This window comes from Capsicum annuum, chromosome 11 (genome assembly GCF_002878395.1).
Source record: "Capsicum annuum cultivar UCD-10X-F1 chromosome 11, UCD10Xv1.1, whole genome shotgun sequence".
NCBI lineage: Eukaryota > Viridiplantae > Streptophyta > Magnoliopsida > Solanales > Solanaceae > Capsicum > Capsicum annuum.
This window is the reverse complement of record NC_061121.1, coordinates 231,121,325-231,136,163: the sequence shown is the minus strand read 5'-3', so window position 1 is coordinate 231,136,163 and position 14,839 is coordinate 231,121,325.

The window sequence follows — 14,839 nt, the reverse complement described above, 5'->3', positions numbered from 1 at the left end:
AAAGGTATGTCTTCTAGGGGTCAAGGGGAATGACTCGACTAAAAGATACGTCTCATAGGAATCAAGGGGGATGACTCGACTAAAAGGTACGTCTTCTAGGTATCAAGGGGAATGACTCGACTAAAAGGTACGTCTTCTAGGGGTCAAGGGAAATGACTAGACTAAAAGGTACATCTTATAGAAATCAAAGAAAATAACTCGACTAAAAGGTACATCTTCTAGGGGTCAAGGTGAATGACTCGACTAAAAGGTACGTCTTCCAGAGGTAAAGGGGAATGACTCGACTAAAAGGTACATCTTATAGGAATCAAAGGGAATGACTCGACTAAAGGTACTTCTTCTAGGGGTTAGGGGAATGACTCGGCTAAAAGGTACGTCTTATAGGAATCAAAGGGAATGACTCGACTAAAAGGTATGTCTTCTGGGAGTAAAGGTTCAATTTAAAAAGTGTATCACCTAACAAATGAAAATTGAAATCCCTGGACAAGAAAGTGCGTCTCCGAGGGATATAGAATGGTAAATTTTACCATGATTTGACTATTAAACCTACTTCTTGCATTTGTAAAAGTGAGGCATTGCAGCCTTGATATTTACGCTTTGAAGTCCTTGCTTTGAATGTAATATGTTACCTGTTTCATCAAAGAAAACTTGTGAGTTTAAAACATGGTGGCTGGTTTGTGGCTTTAGCTTTTGCGGCGATCACTCTTGCCCTTGTCACATTTAACCTTGGTTCCAACCCTTAGAATATGCCATTGACTTGCTGCTTCATTGACTCAAACTCAAATGATTAAGAGTGACTCTGAAAAAAACATAGTATCGCTGCTTTGCCATGCTCCTCAAATAACCCTTTTGAACCTTGGTATTTTCATGAGTTCCCAGAGTTGTCTGCTGACAAAACTTTTTGCATGCCTTACTTCGGCTCACAATTACGTTTCTTTCATGTGCTGGCCTTTTGTCTTGCTTTGTGCAATTGAAGGAGCTGGTAGCCAATTTTGAAATCTTTTCTAACTTGTTTTGACATGGACTTAACTCAAAGACAAGAGAAAAATGACAATGATTGTTATTTGGATAACTGACTCAAGAAAAATAAAACAAAAATAAAGAGAAGAAAGAAAAGACAATGAATGTCACCTTTTGAAACAAATAAGCAAAAAATTATATAAAAGTGACAGCCAATTCTAATAATTATTCCATGCATTTTCGATTAATCCGCCTGATCATTTCATCCACACTTTCTACCAGTTGTTCTTGAGTTAATGAGCTTGAAATACCTCATTCGTCTAGTGGCGCCTTGAAGGATTTTCACCAACAACCTCTTTCTTTCTCTCAGCTCACCATTATTCTCTTATCTTCATCTATCCCAACTCACAGTCGTCTTACGGTGCCCGTATGGATTTTCACCGATAAGACTCTCTCATTTTTTATTTCTCTCAACTTACCATCGTCTTATGGTGCCCGTGAGGATTTTCACCAATAAGACTCTCTCCTTTTTATTTCTCTCTTGATTTCTTATGCTAAGGAAGACAAGTAGTTCCCAAATGCATCATCCCATCCTTTGCTTGCTTAGCCTTAACATTCTCAAAGATTGATCTGAAGGTCTTTCTTTGGTTGTAACTTGGCTTTTGGATAGGGTTAGAAAGAAAGGATGACATGGGTCCCAAACGACACTTAAAGTAGGGTAGGACTTACAACTTTTGGAATCGACTCAAACAATGAGGATTAACTCATGCCCCAGTTTCTTTTGACTGGGCAATTCTAAATTGTTTATTTAGTTGGACCGAGCCCTTAGTAGGGCAGCCTACGTATCTCACCCCGAGAGAGGAGAATCAGGTCACATGTAGTTCTAGTAACTTGTTCTTTCTTTTGATATGTTTTTTTTTGTCCTTTTTTTTGGATCTTTTCTCTTTGGAATTTTTTTTATTCTATTTTTCTTGAAACTCATCTTTTCTTTCTTTTTCGACACATTTTTTTTGGATTTTGTTGACTCTATCTTGATTCCAAAAGAGAGGTATGAAAAAAATAACACTAAGGCTCAAATGGGGTAAACAAAGGATGACACAATGTTTGGATAGCAGAATGAAATGCCTTCGTCGAATCAATCCTTGAAAATGCTAGTACATAGCATGCAATGCGAAAATGCACGATCAAGATCACTTATGAAATGTTTTACAACACTAACTTTCCCCGAGCATGTGTGCCACCTCTTTTTCTACACTTGCCCAGCATACAACGCCACTTTGTTTTACATTTCTCATGAAGGACTCATGACTTCGTGAAGCTAATTTTCTTCCCGTTTCTTTTGATATAGGATTACACAGATACTGTTTGACCTAATCGAGACATATCTTTCAATTGATGACCAAGTTATTCTTGTGATTCTCAAAATAATTGCCTTAATTTTCAGAAAAAGCTTCAACTTGTCACTAAATGTCTCAGCACTCTACTATTTTCTCAGACGTTTCTCTTAACTTTAGCCCTCTGATTGAATGTTTCATGCTTAAACTAGATTTTAAGATCTGGCTGAAAATTTCGTTAGCATGTCATATCACTAGAGTCAACATAAAATGTACTGTGGAAAGAAAATAGACAAACACATATTTAAAATACAAAGGAAAAAGGGACACTTTATTTAATTAAAATGAAAAATAGAAGGGTTTGAACATAACGACAAATGGACAAAACAAGATAGATCCCGAACTACAACCCTGAAATAATTCGAATAATAGAAAATAAAATAAAACAAATTACCAGACCTCTTCATAAGAGGGAGAGGGGTGACTTCTCAATTGCTCAGCCTGACATCTTAGCCACTGGTTTGCATATCAGCATGACTAGAGCTTTCTTCACTGTCAATGTTCTGCACTATAATTAATCTATCTTGAATTATCTTTTCAATTTCTCTTTTCAAGGCCCGACAATCTCCAATATTGTGACCCTGAACATCTGAATGATATGCACATCATAAACTAAGGTTAAAACTTATTGAATGTGGGTCAAAAGTATACCCAAGGAGAGGAGTGATCATGTCCCGCTGTACCAATTTCTAAAATAAGCTAGAATACGACTCTCCAATTGGTGTAAATCTTTCCATTAATTTCTACCTCATTTAATTGTTTGGATTGGATCCAAAATCGAGCCTAGAAAGGCTTTGATAGATTTGTAGAGTCGGAGGGTAACTCTGAGGAGTTGGTGAACGCCATTATGAGTAAGAAGAGAGTTGAACATATGGTTGTGGGCAGTATACTAGATATGGAGGTGGGGAAATAAAGTTTAATGGATTTTGGGAGGGATTATAGAGAGCTTGGGGATGAACTTGGGCCTGAAATTGACGGCAACGACAACGTTGTCTTCTTGGATATGCCCGTTCTCCAACTACAATAGCAACTGTATCTTTCTCATTCTTCTTCCCTCTAGCTTCCTTTAATTGATTGCAATATTGTCCCAAATGTTTTAAGGATTCCTCCTGTTCATCTTGCTCCTCGAATTTTGATATCTCAAGGCTTAGAAGAGGGTTAACACTTGAAGACATGCCCCAGTTTTTGTATGAAACATCTTCTTTACTTGCAAGTCTTAGGGAAATTTTCACAGCATTTCCTGTACTCTTCATTTTTCCAACCATTTTCTCTGGCTCTTCTGGCACACTAGGCTTCTTGTTAAGAAATTTTGGTGGTCCAGTTAACATAAAAGTAGGATCAGGAGTATAGCGATGATCACCAAGAGTATTGAAAAAGGGTCCATTAGCAGCATGAGAAAGCACAACTGTTGGGCAGTTGTTCAATGTAGAAACCTCATTAGGGGATTGAGCAACAAGATCACAGACGACATGTGGTGTTGTGAATGTAGCAGGCTTATACTGAGGAGCTCGAGGAAAAGTGGTGGAAGTATTGTGATGCTTTTGGCTTGGAATGATTCCTGAGTCATGTTGTGGTGCATCAACAACAGTAGGATACTGACTTTGCTATTTTGGTGGAAAACTCGAGGTATTTGTAGGATCAATATCAAAAAATGGAAGAGGAGGCAACCCACTGGCCCAAGCACGATGCATTTCTATCATTTATTGCCTCAGTCTCCTGATCTTTTGCTTTAAACTCTCATTTTCATGACTCTTTGTTTGATCCATGATGTCACTCTCTATATCTTTGTTGGACACAACTAACCCTTTGAATTTGGTGTGATGTGGAGGACCAGCTAAAATGCCACAAACCAACCACCTTAAACTGACTCAACAAAAAAAACAAATGTGTTAGAGTTCAACACTTTTTCAAAACTCTTTTTCCCTTTTTTTTAATTTTGAAAAGATCACCGAACCCAAGAAGGGCGCCTACGTATCTCACTCCCGAGAGAGGAGAATCAGGTGTGCGTAGTTCGTGAAGTCTTGCCAAAATGGCCAATCAAACTCTTTTTTTTTTCTTTTTCTTGAAACTTTACGAAGAAAAGAAAATAACAAATTGTCAAAAGAATTGATGAAAATCTTTTTGCATTTTTCAGGTTAAACATCCTTATACAAAGTGAAACCTATGATTACCAAAGAAAATCTTTTGGGGTTTTCAATTTGAATTTCCTATCAAGATGAAACTTGAACCTATTAAAGAAAAATCTTTTTGTAGTTTTATTATAAAACATGTATACGACACCTACTCTAAATGAAGAGTGGAGAAAATATTTTTGGTTTTTTCAAATAAGGTCCCCGAACCAACAATAGGCTGCTTACGTATCTCACTCCCGAGAGAGGAGAATCAGGGGTGCGTAGTTCGTCTAGATTGGACAATTAATGATTAAATAACAGATTGCACCCTGACTTGAGACACGACCAAAGACACATGATGAACAACATAATAAAATATTTTTTTGAGTTTTCAATTTGACACTTCACATAAAAAAAATGACACCAATAGCTATGAAAGAAAATCTTTTTGTCATTTTCGTTATATGACATGTACAAAACCTCTACCACTCTTTTTTTGAATTTTTCTTTTATAAAAAGCTCCTAAAAAATCTTTTTGGAGTTTTCAAATTATGAATGCATGTTAAAAGAGATAAAAGGAAAAATCTTTTTGAGGTTTTGTTTTTGAGTAAATGCGTGAAAAAGGTAAGAAAATCTTTTTAAATTTTTGGATTGTGAAAAATAAAAACCATAAAGAACTCTAAAAACTACAAAGCTCTGCTTTTTTCACTCTTTTTCTTTTTTCCTTCTTCTTTTTTCAATAATTTCTCGCCTTCACACTTTACTTCTAACACATGTTTTTGCCCAAATCAGCCTGTCAAATGACCCCGTTACCCTAAAATTGCAACATTTAGCAAGTAGGGATGCTTTAGATGTAAGTCTCCTACAAAGGATTAAGTGGGTCCCACTAAGTCTCAATATGATGCAGATAAGCATGACCTAAAGGCTGACCTACGCTGGGGTTCACTAACAAGGCTATTCGGTGGAGCGTATGGTCGATAGTGGTTGCTTTAGCTTTCCACCCACTCCATACCAGCCGACGGTTCCCCCTTCTAAGATAAAGGTGACTCAATTATAGGTCGTGTACACAACGTGCACTATGGACTTGTTGCAGAAAGAATGACTCGGGTTATGCACATGATGGCAGATATAAAGCGGTAACATATAAGATAAAACCTGTAAACAAAAAGCACGTAGGCACTTAACAATGAAAAAAACAATAACACAAAACAACACAAACAACGTTTATACATCCATAATGCCAAACTAAGTCGATATAACTCTAAAAATAAGCTTGAATTCTGAAATTATCCCCAACAGAGTCGTCAGAACTGTCACACCCCTTTTATAACTCCAAAAGAGAATTCATTTTTAAGTTCGAAAGGGTTTTTATTATTAAAGTGACAAAATGAAGATGATTTGTTCCGAAAAGGATTATTTATATTCAAAACTCAGAGTCGCCACTTGACATAATTCGGTGTGCTAAGTCACTTTTGGAAAATCCTTTTCAAAATGATTTGACTCTTTAAAATTGGTTTGTGAATAGAGATTCCGGCTAAGGAATTTTGTTGACCGAGGGGAAGGTGTTAGGCACTCCTCGATCCCGTGGTTCGACCACGATCGCTTGGTGGAGCATATCGGCTAGTATGACACTATGAATGTATAAATCACGAAAACACATAAAACAATCAAAACAAATAAACGAAAATTCAAAAGTTAATGTCCAGTCCAATTATACAGTCCATTAATAGAAAATACGAAAATATAAATCCTATTCTAGACTAATCCTAAAATATGCTCCAATGTTTTACCCGACGTCGCGGGCCTTCATCACGATCATCTTTCGCCAACATGATACATTGGGGCATTCCCCGGTGAATAAATACAACGAGTCTCGAGGCATTCCCCGGCTAAATAAATACATTTTTTCAGTGCGAGAAAACCAAACTATTCAATAGAACTTCAAACATTCCACAAAATTTTCAACATTCAACCAAAGCCACAAATTCTAAACTTTGCCTACCCAACTTATGTTTTCCTAAACCAATCGACGTATCATGATACTACCAAGTTCTATTAACGTTTATTTCAAGTCAAATAACCAATGAATCAAACTAACCAAAATTCACCAACTATATCAAGTTTTCAATTCTCACCCCCAAATTAATTCTCAAAATTCCAACAATTCACAATCACCACTTTAACAATCCACAATCATTGTCAACGAAACCAAACAAACAAATCGATATCACTCAAGTATTTATATTATGCTTCACACAAACCAATCACGCGTATATAATGAAATCAAAATGAGAACGAGATAGAATTGGACCTCAAATTGAGCTTTATTGTGCAAATATGCAATTAGGTGATGGAACCGGACCCGAAAACCTCAATCGACTAACCCGCCTAACCTCGAACGATGAACCAAATCTATGGGAATATCTCAAAATTCAATCCAAACAAAACTCCACCAAGAACAAACGAATTGGTGGCCGGAATTAACATTTTCCGGCCAGATCTAAACTGAAAACGAGCAACGAAGTGGCTGTTCAACGTGAGATTGGCTGAAATGGGGCTGGTTTTTTGTTTTCGCTTGGCCGACGCTCCGGCGAGCTCGGCAATGATGCAACTCAAAATGGGACTGATAGAGATAACTTTTTCGGTGAGAAAACTCACTGGAAAGAATGTCTTTCGCCAGTTTTTCTCCTTTGTTCCTCTCTCGATCTAACTACTTTCCTTTTTTTTTTACTCTCTCGATCTCGACTCTCCTCATCCCTCACTATTTTGCCCCATTTTTGTGTGTTTATGCATCTATGGTGAGTGTGTGCATCTATGGTGAGTGTGTGCGTATGACAGGAACGATAGAGATGAATGTATTCTCAGGTGTTTATGTATTTTTTCTTTTTTTCTATGAGTATATCTGTATGGATGGAGAAGAAGGGCGAATAATTTATGTTGTTCTTGTTCCCTGGAAACAAAAATGGATTTTATGCTACCTTTTCACTGTGGGCCCCTCATAGAATGTGTGTTGTCTATAAATTGAATTCTGTGAATGATCCTCTTCCCCTATTCCCGTGAAATAACATATGAATATAGAGTGTGAATTATGAGTGGGGGTGCATGGGGTAGGCAGGGTAGGAGGGGTAGGGTGTGGTGAGGTATCCACTTTTAATTAAAGAGGTTGTTAGGATAGTATTAAAATAAGATAAAATTTGTTAAGGGTTGTTGTTTTTATATTTTTGTAGGATATAATCACATGGGTGAGGGCACGCCATAAGACGGGGATAAAAAATGGTAAAAATGCTTTCGGGGAGGGACAAAATTAGGTGTCTACAAGTGGTATGGACTGCGTACACTCTACCCTCCCCAGACCCCATTATGTAGGAATATACTGGGTTTGTTGTTGTTGTAATTAGACACACCTTTATACCAAATAGTTTGTTCATTAGTTATACATAGGTTATAAAAAGTATATCAAATAAGGTACTAGAAGTACATAAATCAAATATGCCACAATCCAAAACGCGATCGTGATGACACCTATAACACCTCATAATTGGGAAGCCAAACCCCACACATACACATAATCTAAATAAGATACTAAGCAGAAAAAATAAAAACATGGATAAATCTTAACTGAATCCCATCACGACTCATCAAAGACAGAAGAAAGACAAAAATTATTACAAAATCTGATATTCACAAGGTACAAGGCTCTAAGAGTAATGAAAAGAGAAGTACATCGAAAGTCTACAATAGCGTAAAACAACTGAAGATTAAACAAAAAGAAAAAAAAACTGATGAGATCTGGTAGGGACCGAAGTCGATTAGCCACTACTTTTGAATCTTAAGGAACATCCAATTATAGACTCGAAGTCAGCATTTAAGAACAATAGGATCCACACATGTACATAAAGTGCAAAAATAAATAAACGTGATTACAAAATCACGTGTAATCAACAGTTCGCTGATTGACCTTGATTCAAAGTGATGGAGAGAATCGTCTATACCACTACTGTAACGATTCATTATGTCATTACTGAAAATATCTATGGCAAAGATATAAGATTCTTAATTTCCATGGATTTTAGGATTAATTCTTTAGTGTGTGAGTCCATTAGATATGAATTAAGGTCATATAAAATCCCGAGCATAAAGTTGAGTTGACGCATACTTACTGACTGAATTTCAATATGAGTTTTCACTAGGGTCAATTTCAAACGATTACTCCTCCTAGAATATGAATATTAGAGATCTTCAAGTCTTCTTTACAAAGCCACAACCATTCTTTAATCCGCTTCTAAAATAAGAAGTTATGACCATTTTACTAAAAGATGTTTAAGATGAGAAGTTGTTGCGAGTCCGGATGTTATAACGGTGGTGACCGCCATAGTGAGGTCGCTATGCAAAAATGGTGTATGTATTTTATTTTGATGGGTTTGGAGTTTTTAACTCAAAACCGCATTTGAAAGCTTTATAGGAGAGAATTTATCAAGGTTAGGATGAAAATTATTCATTGAGGTGGTATTTTATTCCTTTTTAATATTAATTAATTCATTTTTCTCCTAGAATCATTAGACTGATAATTAGGGTGAAATTATTGGGGATTAAAACCCTCGTTTATGAAATTATGAAAAAAAAATCTATGAGTATGTATAATATAATATCACCTAAAATCATTTATTGATTGTAAATTACTACATCCCAACATGAATTTATTATTCTAAAATATGATTTTTGATGGTAGGGGGCTTTGAATTCAACAGATACGAAATACTTGGCTTTAAAACTCCATTAATGTATATAATGTGAGTATAATAAAACTAGTTAATGGTTACTTGATCATTGAATAATATTTTAGACCGTGAATAAGGACAAAATTAGTGAGTTTGAATTTCTAACATGTTTATTGAAGAGTAATTGTTTAGTTATTCTTATAATTGCTTGTTTATTAGATGATTGAATATTTTGAGGCATGAAGGAAGGACAAAAATATTTGTGGTGTGGCTTGCTTGTTCCAAGATCTTTAGTTGAGGTAGGTTATGATTTATAAGTACTAGATTGTTGTCACTAATCGTATATACAATATAGATTTGATGGGAGAATCATGATTAGGCCTGCAGATACGATGTTGGGATGAATAAAATATGAAATTTATGTGAAAGCGAATAAAATATGAAATTTATGTGAAAGCGATCTAATTGTGTATTGATGTGTTATTTTATGGAACCCTTGATAGGTGTTTTGTACTTGCATGACTTACTCGGTGAATTGCAATGTGAATATGTGAATGCGAGTAATAATAAAAGGATTATATGAACTTATAATCTAAGACTTGGCTTAAATACCTTAAAGGGGTGAATTCGCTATTGTGTGTATATCAAATCTTAACCTGAATCTTGACATGCTACACTATACTATAATGATGGAAAGAATTGTTACGAAAATTGGCTGATGGAAAGTATGTTGAACCTAGAGATGACTTGAATGTAAGAATTACTATTTAGTAACTGAATTCCGTGGTCTCAGTATGAATAAGAGAGGATCAAATTAGTGAATAAACTTATGTATATTGAATGAGAGTTTAGACTCAATTTGATTCATAATGCTTATGTAAATAAGTTGTTCACTGAGCTTGTACATGCTTGTAATTAATAAATATAGTTGGTATTGCTTGTATGAATAAGTTATTGATTGGTCTTTAGGCATATTTGTAATTGATGAATATGATTGATAATGCTTGTATGAATAAGTTGTAGAATTGACCTTCAGACATATTTGTAATTAGTGAGTTGGTTGATATTGATCGTAACTTTACCACTATTTCGTTGATTTGTCCAACTGAAACATGGTATAGACTATTCCATGCAACTTCACTAAATCAAAGTTATACAACCTCTCCTAACAACTGACAAGGAACTCATGGGCATTCTCCCTTGAAGCACCCGAAAGTCTAATTTGATAAAAGAAAAATGAAGGTTGAGAAAAAATAAAGTCAAAGAAGAATTATACAAAAAGAAAAGTGAAGTCGAGACGAAAAGGATAAAAAAAAAACAAAGTTTAAGAGAATTTTTTAAAAAAAAAAAAAAAAAAAGAGAAAACAAACATAAAAATAAAATAAAAGTTAAAATGAGAAAAAGATAGAAGTCGAAAGACGGATAAGCATGAAAAGTTGTTTAAAAATATTTGAGGTATAAAGGGACAAATAGACATTTTGCTCTACATAAAAAAAAAGTAGTTTTATAAGATTTTTCTCCTGAGCGCTAAAGAATCAAAATCATTCAAAAAACAGTTATATTATAGTTTACCTGATTGAAAAATATTGTTTTGAAAATTGCAGATTGAATTCTTATTTGATGGAGACTAAAGATCCGTTTGGCCATAAAAAAATTTCACTTTTTTTCGGAAAATTATTTTATTTCAATGAAAACAATTAAGCAATGAAAGAGGGTTTGAATTATCTAGGTTTTTGTTTTGGATTCATTGGTTTTCTCTTGTCAAGGAGGTGACGATGGTATGGATTGTCTAAAGTTAGAGAGAAGTTTTTGAATTATTTTATTTCGCTAGATCTCTTAATCAAAATTTATTATGATGTTCGATACTCATGATTGAGACCAGCTAATTTGAAGTTACTAATTTCAGGATCCATTGAAGTTAATCAAAATTTTAAACAATTTTTTTTAATTAATTTGAAGTTCGAATAGTTCGATACCACTATTTGAAGTTCGATACGAAGTTAATCCAGTAACTAATTTGAAGTTAATCAAAATTTTAAACAGTTTTTTTTTTAATATTCAAAAATCTATCTCGAAACAATTGTACCCTTGCTAGTAGTATTATTTATTATTCAATTCAAAGGTTTTTTTTTTTTGTTTTCCAAGGTATCCCCACAGCCGGCAGCCGTAAGACTAATCCTCCATTCCTCGGTCAGCGCATTTTGCGGTAGGAAACTGACCACAGAGTTTGCTCTATTCGCCAGAGGCGGGGATATCCAATTCAAAGTTAATATAGTGAAATTACCATAAAATTTTATAATTTCTCAACGTATGTGTCAAGTCAATAATAAGGCGTTGTTTGACCATGAAAATCATAATTTTTCAGAGTTGGAGTTGGAGTTAAAGTTGAAGTTGTGTTTGACCATGAATATAAATTAAAATTATTTTTGAAATTTTGTGAGTGAAAAAAGTAAAAATAAGTTTTACTTTTTTCACATTTCCAAATACAATTTCAAACTGTATTTAGAATTCTCATGGTCAAACACATATTATTTTCGTTTTGTTTTACTAAAGTAATACATTCTTCTAGAAAAAAAAGTAAAATATTTTATAACCAAACGACTAATAAATATAAATAAATATGAACCGAGAGAGTAAGGAAGAATTCCAACTACACCACCAAAATTATCAATAAAAAAAGTCTAACCCCACACCACCATTTTGTACTAAGAACTCAAATTTTGTAGACTTTTCTTCACTCACATCACTGTAATATCCAACAAATTTTCCTATCATGTTGTGAAAACACAACAATAGAGTTTCTCTATATATATATTACAGTAATTTTTTTTATACAGAGCAAAAATTGAATTATCAAGCAGAGATAGAGCCAAAATTTTAACTCAGGAAGTTTGATGTTTAAAGAAAACCTAACAAAAAAAAAAGTTCAATACCTACTATAAATGCATAAAAAATAATTTTAATCATATATAAATGATATATTTTTTTGTTAAAGAAGGTTCAAATGATCCCTGCCAAAGGACCGACTCTGCCTATATCATCAAGGACCTGAAGAAATTAACCAAAAATTAATAACAATTATTTTATTAATTTAAGGAAAAATGTTCTGTTTTCACCCTGAACTATATACGAAATTGTTGAGACACACCCAAACTTTAGGAGGGTCCTATTACCCTTGAACTAAACAAAACCGCAATTTTTGTAACCTTGGTGCCTACGTGGCACATACGTATCCATATATGGACCTTCAGTGTGTTGATTCGCTGATGTGCCAAGACACTAAGGTTTCCCTTTAGCACGTTCATAAATTGAAAATCAATAATACATAAAACTAAGCCAAACTAATAAAATACCTCTACCCCTACATTTTTCCTTTCTTCTAAAAAAAAAAAAAAGTCCAATCCCACCCCACTCCTACCCCCACTCAACAACTCAATTTTTTCGTTAAAAAGGATTCAAATGACCCCTACCAAAATGACCAACTCCGCCTCCATCATGAAGGACCATGAAGAAATTAACCAAAAATTAATAATAATCATTTTATTAATTTAATTATCAATTTAGCATGTTCATAAATTGAAAATCATCAATATATATATATATATATATAAAGAGACTCTAAGACAATACTATGTGGCATGTCTTAGAGGCCTCCATTCCCATCTATCTTTTTTCTCCTTTTTTTGAATTTTTTTCTTCATTCTTTCACTAATTAATTAATTTATTAATTAAAGAAAAACTCTATCATATTTACTATATGTAATTATATTCATAAGTTATAAAAAAACTTTCATCTATTTGTATTCTTCACTTAAATAGCATGTCTTATCAACTTCATTTTACTTAGTTCTTATGATTAATCAATCTATAAATACCATTCATCTATGGATTGTTGGACACTCATTTTCATTTTCTCCTTCTTTTCTTTAATAGTACTTTTTATCTTCTTCTTTTTTTAACATTTTTTTCATGTGATAATATGGTAATCATCATTTTGATGAAAATCATTAAATATTCTTTAGAATTTATTCTTGTATAATAATAGTCAAACATACACAAGTTTATCAAGATTAAGAAGCAAGTTTGATGTTGGTATAAATTCATCAAAGAGAGAATTAATTTAATTTGATACAAGTTTATCATGACAAAGAAGAAAGTTCAATGGTCTTGGAAGATTCATTAAGAGAGAATATGTCTTGGAAGATTCACCAAGAGATATTATCAACTTAATTAGTATGGCGAAGTATAGAAGTTTGAATGATCTCTCCATCTCTCTCTCTATGTGTGTGTGTACATAGATAGATAGATATATAGATACATACATAGTTTCAATTAGTTATTTAGTCAAATGCAAGTAATGCACCCTTCAAGAACAAGACTTTATTACAAAGTTTAACTCTATGTGGGCAACGAAAAATATTTTCAACTTATTGCTTTGTTGATAACATAGAACTTATTGGCTCGTAGTTTTTTTGGCCAATGATTCATTATTTTTTGGCTCTTTTCTTTAATTTTTGGATCTTCTTTTTATTCGATTCTCTTTAATTCAAACTATATACCACTCGACTTTCATAATTAAGCATCCCAATTTAGTATTTCTTTTTCTTCGAGTAACAACAATTAAAAAAAAAAATCTAACATCTCACAACCTAACTTGAAAATATGTCAATTAACACAAAAAGAATATATATATATTATTTTATTTTGGTCAAAATAATTCATTTGTATAAAGAATCTATTGCCAAAATAACCTGACAAAAGTCTCACAGCATGGCAGATTTGTTTTTTAATCTTTAAGAGAAAAAATGTTCGATTAGAAATTTTAAATGTAAAAATTGAGTTTTTAATTAAAAATGAAAATAAAAAATCAAGAGAATTAGAGTGAATAATGAAAAGAAGAAAATAGTGAAAAAAAGTCAAAAAGAATAATTCTGTAATGATCGATAAATTTTTGTCCACATTCATTGCTCAATTAAAGAGAAAGTGGAAGATGAGATGACACTCTTCAAAGCTAGGATTTCTTTAGTTTTTTCATTTATTTATATTTTTTTCTATTATATTTGTTACTTCTCTTTCTCAATTGTTGAATTTAGAATGGTGTTTTCTTTGCTTTTATTGTCGATTGATGATGTAAGTTTCAAAGTGTAAAGTTGGATTTTTATTTTACTCCTACATTAAATTAAAATATTATAAAATACTAATTAAATATACACAGTAATCATATCATATTAGACTAAATACTAAATAAAGTATTTACTGAAACTAATATAAATTTGGATGAAAAATTATAAATATTAATCTATTCAAATGGTCATATGTGCCTTTAGGTTCTACAAAAGTGGTTATATTTTCTGGTACATTTATTTCTTTTACATTTAAAGCCATAAAGTTTTAAAATATAATCAATATAAATATCAATTGTAATGAAACAATTGTTATTTATCATGAAAAGGTTTGTTTACTCTTTCAATTTTTTAATACAAGTTCAATGTGTGCTAAGTCTCTTAACTGCTCGACCCCTTTATCCTTTTTTGGTTCCTTTTGTGTTATTTTCTTTTATTTTTTTCTCATTAAACTTATTTAATTTAAGTTCTTATAAATTTTTAATTGCAGTAAATCTATATTTTCATTTAGGCTCAAATTAGTCATTTTTTAC